An 11949-nucleotide genomic window follows, 5' to 3' on the forward strand; every position below is an offset into this window, starting at 1 on the left:
CCAGACTGCTACTAAACCATTATTTATGGGTGTGTTTGTGCGGGTGTTTTCAGAAGATATTAGCATTTGAATCAGTAGACTGAGTAAAGATCTGTCCTCACCCGTGTGGGTGGGCGTCATCGAATCCCTTGAGAAACTGAATAGAACAAAAGGCAGAGGAAGAGCAAATTCATTCTCTCTCTTCTTGAGCTGGGACATCAATCTTCTGCCCTCAGACATTGGAGCTCCTGTTGGACTCGGGGACTCACACTAGCAACCCTGCCACCTCATCCCTCCTCCCCTGGTTCTTAGTGGCCTCGGACTGGGAGTTTCACCACTGGCTCCCCTGGTTCTCAGGTCTTCAGACTCAGACTGAATTACACCACGGGCTTTCCTGGTTCCCCAGCTTGCAGCAGGCATATTGTGTCATATCTCATCCTCCATAATTGGGTGAGGCAATTCCATTATACGTGTCCTCTTATGTATCTGTATATATCCTATTCTGTTTCTCTGGAGAACCCTGACTAATAGAGTTGGATAGGACATGAAAAGCACTTGGAAACTAAAGCATTTTTAAGTAGTATGAAAAGCAAACAAACAAAGCCCCCTTAATTATTCTCAGTGTACATTTTCTTGAGCACCTCCTGCATCTGAAATAGTGGGTTCAGCAAGACAAAGTACAGACACAGAAGCTTTGCTTCCTGAACTCAAGTATCTGTCCACAGTGTAAAATCCTACCCTGGAAACCTGTAGGTCAAACAAAATTCAGGTTTCATTAGAGGCCCAAGCAAAGGGCATGGAGATCCAGTGGAAGGAATAATTAATGGTGGGGGAGGGGGGACAGGTGAGAGCCTCAGGGGAGGCTTCCTGGAGAGAAGACATTAGGATTCCAGCAACTGTAGGAGGAGATGGAGGGCGGGCCCAGGCAGCCAAACGACGCGGCCCAGGCTCAGAGGTTTGAACACGTGTGGGCTGTGGGATGTACAGTGGGAGGTGAGGCCGGATAATAAGCTAGGCTGAGACAGAGACGGTGTTGGAGGCCACGCTAAGGGGTGTGCCTTCCATCCTGCCCTGTGGAGCTCCAGCTTCAAGCTCCTGGGGGCTCTCCACTGAGCTGAGGGTGGACCTGTTAGGGGAACCACAGACCGAAACCGCCCGCCCTGGCCAGACATAATAGTAACCACTCGCATGAGTTATCTTACAAGAGGAGGTCCTGGTAAGAAATGCGGAACTAACATTCCTTACCCACCTACCCACAGGAAGAATTCGGGAAAGGTCAAAAGGAGACAGGAGACGCCAGTCCATGTCCTACCAGCCTCCCAGAATCCTTCTCGCTGGAATCCATCTCGGCTGAGCAATGCGCGTGCCACCAGGAAGGACCCTGAGTCAGACCAGATACGGGCCAAGCAAAATGATTGGCCAGAGACCACCCAGAAACTAACCCCATCACCATAAACCCTGAGACTGTGAGCCACGTGGCAGAGCAGTCCTCCTGGGTTCCCTTACCCTGCTGCTCTCCGCCCGGGCGCCCCTTGCCAATAAAGTCTCCTGCGTTGTCAGCACATGTGTCTCCTTGGACTATCCATTTCCGAGTGTTAGACAAGAGTCCGCTCTCGGGCCCTGGAAGGGGTCCCCCTTCCTGCAACAGATCCAACACTCCCGCACGAACATCCCTCCATCTCAGCCTCCTGCAGCTCTGAGTTAGCAGGTCTGGCTTTGCCTCCACCTCGCTTACCCTTGTGTGTGGCATGTAATTCCTCCAAACCCCGTTTTCCTTGTCTGTAAAATGGAGGTAATAGGACCCACTTGATAGGCTTGTTCTGAAGATTCAATGGGATGTTGAAGAGGAAACATCTTAATTTAGAGACAAATACGGTAAAAATATAAGTTTCTCCTGAGAGGATAAGCCTCCAAGCAATACAGTGCTCACCACGGAGACCGAATTGGCAATAACGTTCGGAGCAGTCTTTTTCTCAGGCTTCTAAAATATATTTTCTTGAAAATGAGAATTCTTCTAGTAGTCTGCATGACATTAAACTCTTTTGTCATTTTAGTGTTTGCTTTTGAATCACATAATTCTATACATAAAATTAGAGTGAATATGAAAATTCACTAAAGTTGCACTTTTGATATAAAAGATTCAGGAGTGTCTAAAGCTTTTCTTAAGAAGACATTTTCTTCAAACCTTGTAAAAGCTCAGTTTTTCTTTTCCATGTTAAGTTGAACAAACCTCTTGACTATTTTATCACTTAAGATTAGGTGTGATTATAACAAAATCTCAAAATAACAGTGGCTTGAACAAGTAAGAACTTGATTTTTCTCCTCTTCAAGATGCCCAGCAGCAGACAGTCAGGCTGGCTGCAAGATGACTGCTGGTTCTCTAACCTTCATGTCCAAATTCCAGACAAAGAGGAAGGAGGTTGAAAAAAGCTGTGCGTTCCATTTCTCTGTAAATCCCCTGTGCTAGACAGAACTGAATCACATAGTCTCACCTAGCTGCAAGGGAAGCTCATAAATGTAGTTTTTATTCCAGTTGTGAATGTGCCTGGTAAACATCAACGTAGTAATAGACTTTGCATGTAATGAGCCATCTTCACCTCAATCACGAAGTGATTTCTGACCGTTTATCTTCTAAATATTCATATAAAACACGTTTTGATTATGTTAATTCACATCTTTGCGGTAATGCATTAACATTTAATATAATCCTTATCATCAGAGTCATTATTTTTCCCCATTAGTGAGCTATTACATCTCATAAATGAGTGAAAGCATGTAACACTTAGAACAGTGCCTGAGAATGTGTCCCATAAACGGTAGCCTAACACACGTTCTGTGTGTTAGCACAGAAATGGGCAGCACGATGCACCCTTGACTGTTCTGGCACCTTCCACTGAGCCTCTAGCACCCCTTTCTAAGCACAGACTCCCCATCTGTAACCACAATTTGTACTTCCTGCAACAACAGAATGCTTGCTTTATAAGCATCACATGTTTACTTAGAGTTAACTAGTGACAGGTGATTACCTACTAAAAGGGGTAAAAAAGATAACTCGGAAATGAAGGAAACAGCTACTCCCTCTGGGATGAACATAGAGCTCAGCATCTTCCAAAGGCCCCCTCTCTGCTGAGTTTCAGTCCTCTCCACACAGGGCTTGGCTCATGGAATAGTCAGCATTTCAGCGATGCTGAAATTTGCCAGAAGGGCTGATGGGGACAAACTTCCTAGAGGGTGAGCGCTCCCAGCCCCAGTACAAGTTTTAAGCAGCAAATTTAGAATTGCATCTTCCCTGGAGGCTGCTCTGAAACGCTCCACTTTGAAATGACCTGTCCATCTTGAGTTCCAGGACACTTTCTCTGCTCCTCTCCTGGCATCTATTCCCAGGTTCATCTCAGGTGTTCATATGCCTTCCAATTTTCTCTTGCCGCCAGGAAGTTCCATATCAGACTTGAAGGCAGGACTGTGTCTCTCATATTCAATTCTGTATCCCAGGCCCTGAAACAGTAACTAACGGATATTTTTTGAATGGATGAAAGAAAGAAAAGAAAGAAGGCCACACACACACTTGCTCTTTTTAGTCCCACCTTTGACACCAGGATTCCTTTCTATCATCTGCAAAATGTAGTGCCTGAGGGACTTTAATGTGCCTTCTTCAGGCTCTCTGGACATAGTAGTTTGAAATTCCTCCAAACTGAACTTAGATCTGCACTTTCTTTTTCCTCCTGATCCTGTGCCACCTCCCCACCCCCTCCCACTCAGGGTCAGCACCCTGGCAGGCTCAGAGGAACGCAGCTGGACCCAGAGTTTGTCCAGGTGCTACACTACCTGCCTCACATGGCTAATCCCTTAGACTCCAAAGGCTTTAATTTTGCAGAAGAGCAGTGAAGGCTTAAGAGGTCAATGGTGCTACCCCCTTCATGATCTGAACAAACAGTAAGGCAAAGGCACAGTCCCAAGTCAGTGCCACGAGGGATTAGTTGTGCCTACTGTGTGCCAGGTGTTGGAGATCCCCTGTGAAGAGCTTTATCTGGGCACCTCCTGCAAACCTTCCAGGAAAAAAATTGGGGACAGCAGACACTCACTGTTTGGGATCGTTGATAATAAACCAGTCACACAGAAGCTATATTCTCACATAAATCTACCCTTTGCATAGTCAAACTGACACATTTCCCTAGAGGTGGCCAGGAGGCTTATGAAACTAGATAAGTTATGAAATGCAAAAAAGTATAAAAGTCTGCTCACCCTCAAGGCTGCCTCCTCACAAAGATGGAGGCTGTGAGAAGGGTCATCCCTTTGGCCCTTTTAACTGAATCATGTTTGGCGGAGTTGGATTTGACCAACTCTGAAGGTAAGAAAATTGAACCAGGTTTTTCAAACAAAACAGGGCCATTCAAGAGGCACCTGCCAGAGACTTAAAAATTTTTTTAATGTTCTGCTGCCCTCAGTGTGGAAAAATTTACTCTTATATATACTTAGTGGAAGATTAATTTAGTACCAGCTTTATTCAAGGTGATATAACAATATTTATAAAAATATAAAAAGCATAAGGAATTTTACCAGGTATATTACTTCTAAAAGTTTAATCTTTAAAGAATACCAATCCTTCTCAAACTCTTCCAGAAAACAGAAAAGGAAAGAACGCTTCCAAACTCATTTATTTATTTATTCCCATTGAATAGTCTCGGCATCCTTGTCGAAATTCATTTGACCATATACTTGAATGTTTTTCTGGGCTCTCTATTCAATTCCATTGATTTCTGCATCTGTCTCTATAACAGTACCCCATAGCTTTGATTACTATAGCTTTATTTCTTTTCTTTAAATCAATTTATTTATTTATTTTTTGGCTGCGTTGTGTCTTTGTTGCTGTGCGTGGGCTTTTTCTAGTTGCGGTGAGCAGGGGCTACTGTTCATTGCGGTGCACGGGCTGCTCGTTGCGGTGGCTTCTCTTCCTGCAGAGCATGGGCTCTAGGTGCGTGGGCTCAGTAGTTGTGGCTCATGGGCTCCAGAGTATGGGCGCAGCTGCTCCACGGCATATGGGATCTTCCCAGACCAGGGCTGGAACCCGTGTCCCTGCATTAGCAGATTCTTAACCCCTGAGCTACCAGAGAAGTCCTGCCATCAGGTCTTTTTCAACACACACACACACACAAAGATAGATACATAGGTGATAGATAGGCAGAAATAATGTAATTTAGATCTTCAGAACTTGGAAAGATTAACAAGATGAAAGAGAAATTAATGCTCATCTGAATTATTTTTAGTATTATAATCACAATGTTATACAATTTACTTTTATTATTTTACAAAACGTGTACAAATTACGATAAAACATTTCTATAACTACAGCCATAATTACTAGAATTTTAAAGCGTATTTTAATTTTTATAAAGAAGGCCCTATTTGTGTTTTCTGGTGTTTTAACTTTTTTTAAAAAACATTTTCATTGTTTGCAACAGAAACCAGGAAAATTAATTCATTTGTGCTATATTTTGGTAATAAACAGAATGTCATCAATCTACAAAATATATGTGGCATTCTAAAAAAAAAAGAGGCGGAATATTTCTTTTAAAGTGGTTTCATGGTTTTCTAAAGCTAATGGATTTTTTTTTCTTTTTTTTAAATATATCTCGCTCAAGTGCAAGGGGAGCATTCAAATCTGGCCATTCACTCTATGTCATTAGGAATGGATCCTAGAAAAAAAAGTCAAATAATATGAGTTTAAAGAATTTTTCTTTTTGAATTTTATTTATTTTTTTATACAGGTCCTTATTAGTCATCAACTTTAGACATATTAGTGTATACATGTCAATCCCAATCTCCCAATTCATCCCCCCCCACACCCCCGCTGCTTTCCCCCCTTGGTGTCCATACGTTTTTTCTCTACATCTGTGTCTCTATTTCTGCCCTACAAAGTGGTTCATCTGTACCATTTTTTTAGGTTCCACATATATGCGTTAATATACGATATTTGTTTTTCTCTTTCTGACTTACTTCACTCTGTATGACAGTCTCTAGATCCATCCATGTCTCAACAAATGACCCAATTTCGTTCCTTTTTATGGCTGAGTAATGTTCCATTGTATATACGTACCACATCTTCTTTATCCATTCATCTGTCAATGGGCATTTAGGTTGCTTCCATGACCTGGCTATTGTAAATAGTGCTGCAATGAACATGGGGTGCATGTGTCTTTTTGAATTATGGTTTTCTCTGGGTATATGCCTAGAAGTGGGATTGCTGGGTCATATGGTAATTCTATTTTTAGTTCTTTAAGGAACCTCCATACTGTTCTCCATAGTGGCTGTATCAATTTACATTCCCACCAACAGTGCAAGAAGGCTCCCTTTCCTCCACACTCTCTCCAGCATTTGTTGTTTGCAGATTTTCTGATGATGCCCATTCTAACTGGTGTGAAGTGATACCTCATTGTAGTTTTGATTTGCATTTCTCTAATAATTAGTGATGTTGAGCAGCTTTTCATGTGCTTCTTGGTCATCTGTATGTCTTCTTTGGAGAAATGTCTATTTAGGTCTTCTGCCCATTTCTGGATTGGGTTGTTTGGTTTTTAAATATTGAGCTGCGTGAGCTGTTTATATATTTTGGAGATTAATCCTTTGTCCATTGATTTGTTTGCAAATATTTTCTCCCATTCAGAGGACTGTCTTTTCGTCTTGTTTATGCTTTCCTTTGTTCTGCAAAAGCTTTTAAGTTTCATTAGGTCCCATTTGTTTATTTTTGTTTTTATTTCCATTACTCTAGGAGGTGTATCAAAAAAGATCTTGCTGTGATTTATGTCAAAGTGTGTTCTTCCTGTGTTTCCCTCTAAGAGTTTTATAGTGTCCGGTCTTACATTTAGGTCTCTAATCCATTTTGAGTTTATTTTTGTGTATGGTGTTAGGGAGTGTTCTAATTTCACTCTTTTACATGTAGCTGTCCAGTTTTCCCAGCACCCCTTTTTTTTTGCGGTACACGGGCCTCTAACTGTTGTGGCCTCTCCCGTTGTGGAGCACAGGCTCTGGATGCACAGGCTCAGCGGCCATGGCTCACGGGCCCAGCCGCTCCGCACCATGTGGGATCTTCCCGGACCGGGGCACGAACCCGTGCCCCCTGCATCGGCAGGTGGACTCTCAACCACTGTGCTACCAGGGAAGCCCCCAGCACCACTTACTGAAGAGACTGACTTTTCTCTTTGCCACCTTTGTCATAGATTAGTTGACCATAGGTGCGTGGGTTTATCTCTGGGCTTTCTATCTTGTTCCATTGATCTATGTTTCCGTTTTTGTACCAGTACCATACTGTCTTGATTACTGTAGCTTTGTAGTATACTCTGAAGTCAGGGAGTCTGATTCCTCTACCTCCACTTTTTGCCCTCAAGACTACTTTAGCTATTCGGGTTCTTCTTTGTCTCCATACAAATTTTAAGATTTTTTGTTCTAGTTCTGTAAAAAATGCCATTGGTAATTTGATAGGGATTGCATTGAATCTGTAGATTGCTTTGGGTAGTATAGTCATTTTCACAATATTGATTCTTCCAATCCAGGAACATGGTATATCTCTCCATCTGTTGGTATCATCTTTAATTTCTTTCATCAGTGCCTGTCTTATAGTTTTCTGCATACAGGTCTTTTGTCTCCCTATGTAGGTTTATTCCTAGGTATTTTGTTCTTTTTGTTGCAATGGTAAATGGGAGTGTTTCCTTAATTTCTCTTTCAGATTTTTCAATGTTGGTGTATAGGAATGCTAGAGATTTCTATGCATTAATTTTGTATCCTGCAACTTTACCAAATTCATTGTTTCGCTCTAGTAGTTTTCTGGTGGCATCTTTAGGATTCTCTATGTATAGTATCATGTCATCTGCAAACAGTGACAGTTTTACTTCTTCTTTTCCAATTTGTATTCCTTTTATTTCTTTTTCTTCTCTGATTGCCATGACTAGGACTTCCAAAACTATGTTGAATAATAGGGGTGAGAGTGGACATCCTTGTCTTTTTCCTGATCTTAGAGGAAATGCTTTCAGTTTTTCACCATTGAGAATGATGTTTGCTGTGGGTTTGTTGTATATGGCCTTTATTATGTTGAGGTAGGTTCCCTCTATGCCCACTCTCTGGAGAGTTTTTATCATAAATTACTGTTGAATTTTGTCAAAAGCTTTTTCTGCATCTATTGAGATGGTCATATGATTTTTCTTCTTCAATTTGTTAATATGGTGTATCACATTGATTGATTTGCGTATATTGAAGAATCCTTGCATCCCTGGGATAAATCCCACTTGATCACGGTGAATGATCCTTTTAATGTGTTGTTGGATTCTGTTTGCTAGTATTTTGTTCAGGATTTTTGCATCTATACTCATCAGTGATATTGGTCTGTAATTTTCTTCTTTTGTAGTATCTTTGTCTGGTTTTGGTATCAGGGTGTTGGTGGCCTCATAGAATGAGTTTGGGAGTGTTCCTCCCTCTGCAATTTTTTGGAAGAGTTTGAGAAGGATGGGTGTTAGCTCTTCTCTAAATGTTTGATAGAATTCACCTGTGAAGCCATCTGGTCCTGGACTTTTGTTTGTTGGAAGAATTTTTTTTTTTTTTTTTTTTTTTTGCGGTACGCGGGCCGCTCACTGCTGTGGCCTCTCCCGTTTCAGAGCACAGGCTCCGGACGCGCAGGCTCAGCGGCCATGGCTCACGGGCCCAGCCGCTCCGCGGCATGTGGGATCCTCCCGGACCAGGGCACGAACCCGTATCCCCTGCATCGGCAGGCGGACTCTCAACCACTGTGCCACCAGGGAAGCCCCTGTTAGAAGATTTTTAATGACAGTTTCAATTTCATTACTTGTGATTGGTCTGCTCATATTTTCTATTTCTTCCTGGTTCAGTCTTGGAAGGTTATACCTTTTTAAGAATTCATCCATTTCTTCCAGGTTGTCCATTTTATTGGCATAGAGTTGCTTGTAGTAGTCTCTTAGGATGCTTTGTATTTCTGCAATGTCTGTTGTAACTTCTCCTTTTCCATTTCTAATTTAATTGATTTGAGTCCTCTCCCTCTTTTTCTTGATGAGTGTGGCTAATGGTTTATCAATTTTGTTTATCTTCTCAAAGAACCAGCTTTTAGTTTTATTGATCTTTTCTACTGTTTTGTTTGTTTCTATTTCATTTATTTCTGCTCTGAGCTTTATGATTTCTTTCCTTCTGCTAACTTTGGGTTTTGTTTTTTCTTCTTTCTCTAGTTCTTTTAGGTGTAAGGTTACATTGTTTATTTGAGATTTTTCTTGATTTTTGAGGTAGGCTTGTATAGGTATAAACTTCCCTCTTAGAATTGCTTTTGCTGCATCCCATAGGTTTTGGATCATCGTGTTTTCATTGTCGTTTGTCTCTAGGTATTTCTGATATCCCCTTTGATTTCTTCAGTGATCTCTTGGTTATTTAGTAATGTATTCTTTAGCCTCCATGTGTTTGTGTTTTTTACGGTTTTTTCCCTGTAATTCATTTCTAGTCTTATAGTGTTGTGGTCAGAAAAGATGCTTGATACGATTTCAATTTTCTTAAATTTACAGTGGCTTGATTTGTGACCCAAGATGTGATCTATCCTGGAGAATGTTCCGTGCGCACTTGAGAAGAAAGTGTAATCTGCTGTTTTTGGATGGAATGTCCTATAAATATCAATTAAATCTATCTGGTCTATTGTGTCATTTAAAGCTTCTGTTTCCTTATTTATTTTCATTTTGAATTATCTGTCCATTGGTGTAAGTGAGGGGTTAAAGTCCTCCACTATTATTGTGTTACTGTCGATTTCCTCTTTTATAGCTGTTAGCAGTTGCCTTATGTATTGAGGTGCTCCTATGTTGGGTGCATATATATTTATAATTGTTATATCTTCTTCTTGGATTGATCCCTTGATCATTATGTAGTGTCCTTCCTTGTCTCTTTTTATTTTAAAGTCTATTTTATCTGATATGAGTATTGCTACTCCAGCTTTCTTTTGATTTCCATTTCCATGGAATATCTTTTTCCATCCCCTCACTTTCAGTCTGTATGTGTCCCTAGGTCTGAAGTGGGTCTCTTGTAGACAGCATATAGATGGGTCTTGTTTTTGTATCCATTCAGCAAGCCTGTGTCTTTTGGTTGGAGCATTTAATCCATTCACGTTTAAGGTAATTATCGATATGTGTGTTCCTAAGACCATTTTCTTAATTGTTTTGGGTTTGTTTTTGTAGGTCCTTTTTTTCTCTTGTGTTTCCCACTTATAGAATTTCCTTTAGCATTTGTTGTAGAGCTGGTTTGGTGGTGCTGAATTCTCTTAGCTTTTGCTTGTATGTAAAGCTTTTGATTTCTCCATCGAATCTAAATGAGATCCTTGCCAGTTAGAGTAATCTTGGCTGCAATTTCTTCCCTTTCATCACTTTAAACATGTCATGCCACTCCCTTTCGGCTTGTAGAATTTCTGCTGAGAAATCAGCTGTTAACCTTATGGGAGTTCCCTTGTATGTTTTGTTGTTTTTCCCTTGCTGCTCTCAATAATTTTTCTTTGTCTTTAATTTTTGCCAATTTGATTACTATGTGTCTCAGTGCGTTTTCCTTGGGTTTATCCTGTATGGGACTCTCTGCTCTTCCTGGACTTGGGTGGCTATTTCCTTTCCCATGTTAGGGAAGTTTTCGACTATAATCTCTTCAAATATTTTCTCGGGTCCTTTCTCTCTCTCCTCCTTCTGGGACCTCTATAATGTGCACGTTGTTGCATTTAATGTTGTCCCAGAGGTCTCTTAGGCTGTCTTCATTTCTTTTCATTCTTTTTCCTTTCTTCTGTTCCACAGCAGTGAATTCCACCATTCTGTCTTCCAGGTCACTTATCTGTTCTTCTGCCTCAGTTATTCCGCTATTTATTCCTTCTAGTGTAGTTTTCATTTCAGTTATTGTATTGTTCATCTGTTTGTTTGTTCTTTAATTCTTTTAGGTCTTTGTTAAACACTTCTTGCATCTTTTCGATCTTTGCCTCCATTCTTTTTCTGAGGTCCTGGATCATCTTCACGATCATTATTCTGAATTCTTTTTCTGGAAGGTTGCCTATCTCCACTTCATTTAGTTGTTTTTCTGGGGTTTTATCTTGTTCCTTCATCTGGTACATAGCCCTCTGCCTTTTCATCTTGTCTTTCTGTGAAAGTGGTTTTCGTTCCACAGGCTGCAGGATTGTAGTTCTTCTTGCTTCTGCTGTCTGCCCTCTGGTGGATGAGGCTATCTAAGAGGCTTGTGCAAGTTTCCTGATGGGAGGGACTGGTGGTGGGTAGAGCTGACTGTTTAAGCTAATGGGTTTTAACTGGACCACCATACTGCACATTAATAATGGCAAGCAGGTGAGGAAAAGTATTCAAATTCTAATATAGGTATCATTTTTTAAATTAATTCATGTGGACTCAGAAATTTAGGCTTAGGGGAATTTTGCTATCTTGCAAATCCAAAGTCTTAGCTTACATTAGTCTGAACTGAAGACTTTGTCTCTTTAGAGAGATTTTGGCTTCTACAAACTGGAAAATTTAATTGAAGAATATTTTGTATCATCTCTTTTCAATATTGTACCTTTATACATCTTTTTGACATGACCATATTTCTGTTTCAGATGTAATCAAGATGAGGCTTGTAAGATGAATCATGTATCTGGAAGGAGGCATTTTGTAAATCAACAGACTACAACCACCAGAAGCTGTAAAACTTAACTAAAGGGTTCAGCTTGCAGTGAGACAGATTCCTCCTGAACAACAAAGGAAATACTATCTTACAGCTATGTATGTTGTGAATGTCCCATAAATTAGAAAAGACTAGAAAAATATGTAAATTTTCAAGTGGCTATAGTGACAGTATGTTCTATATACTGTGCCACCTTTGTAGTATGATACAAATTAACAAAGAGTATACAAATTAGCCCTCATTTTAAAGAACTGACCAAAATATCAATTGTGAAACACCCTTTTTCATAAAAATACA

This window comes from Pseudorca crassidens, chromosome 16 (genome assembly GCF_039906515.1).
Source record: "Pseudorca crassidens isolate mPseCra1 chromosome 16, mPseCra1.hap1, whole genome shotgun sequence".
In the NCBI taxonomy this organism is placed as follows: Eukaryota; Metazoa; Chordata; class Mammalia; order Artiodactyla; family Delphinidae; genus Pseudorca; species Pseudorca crassidens.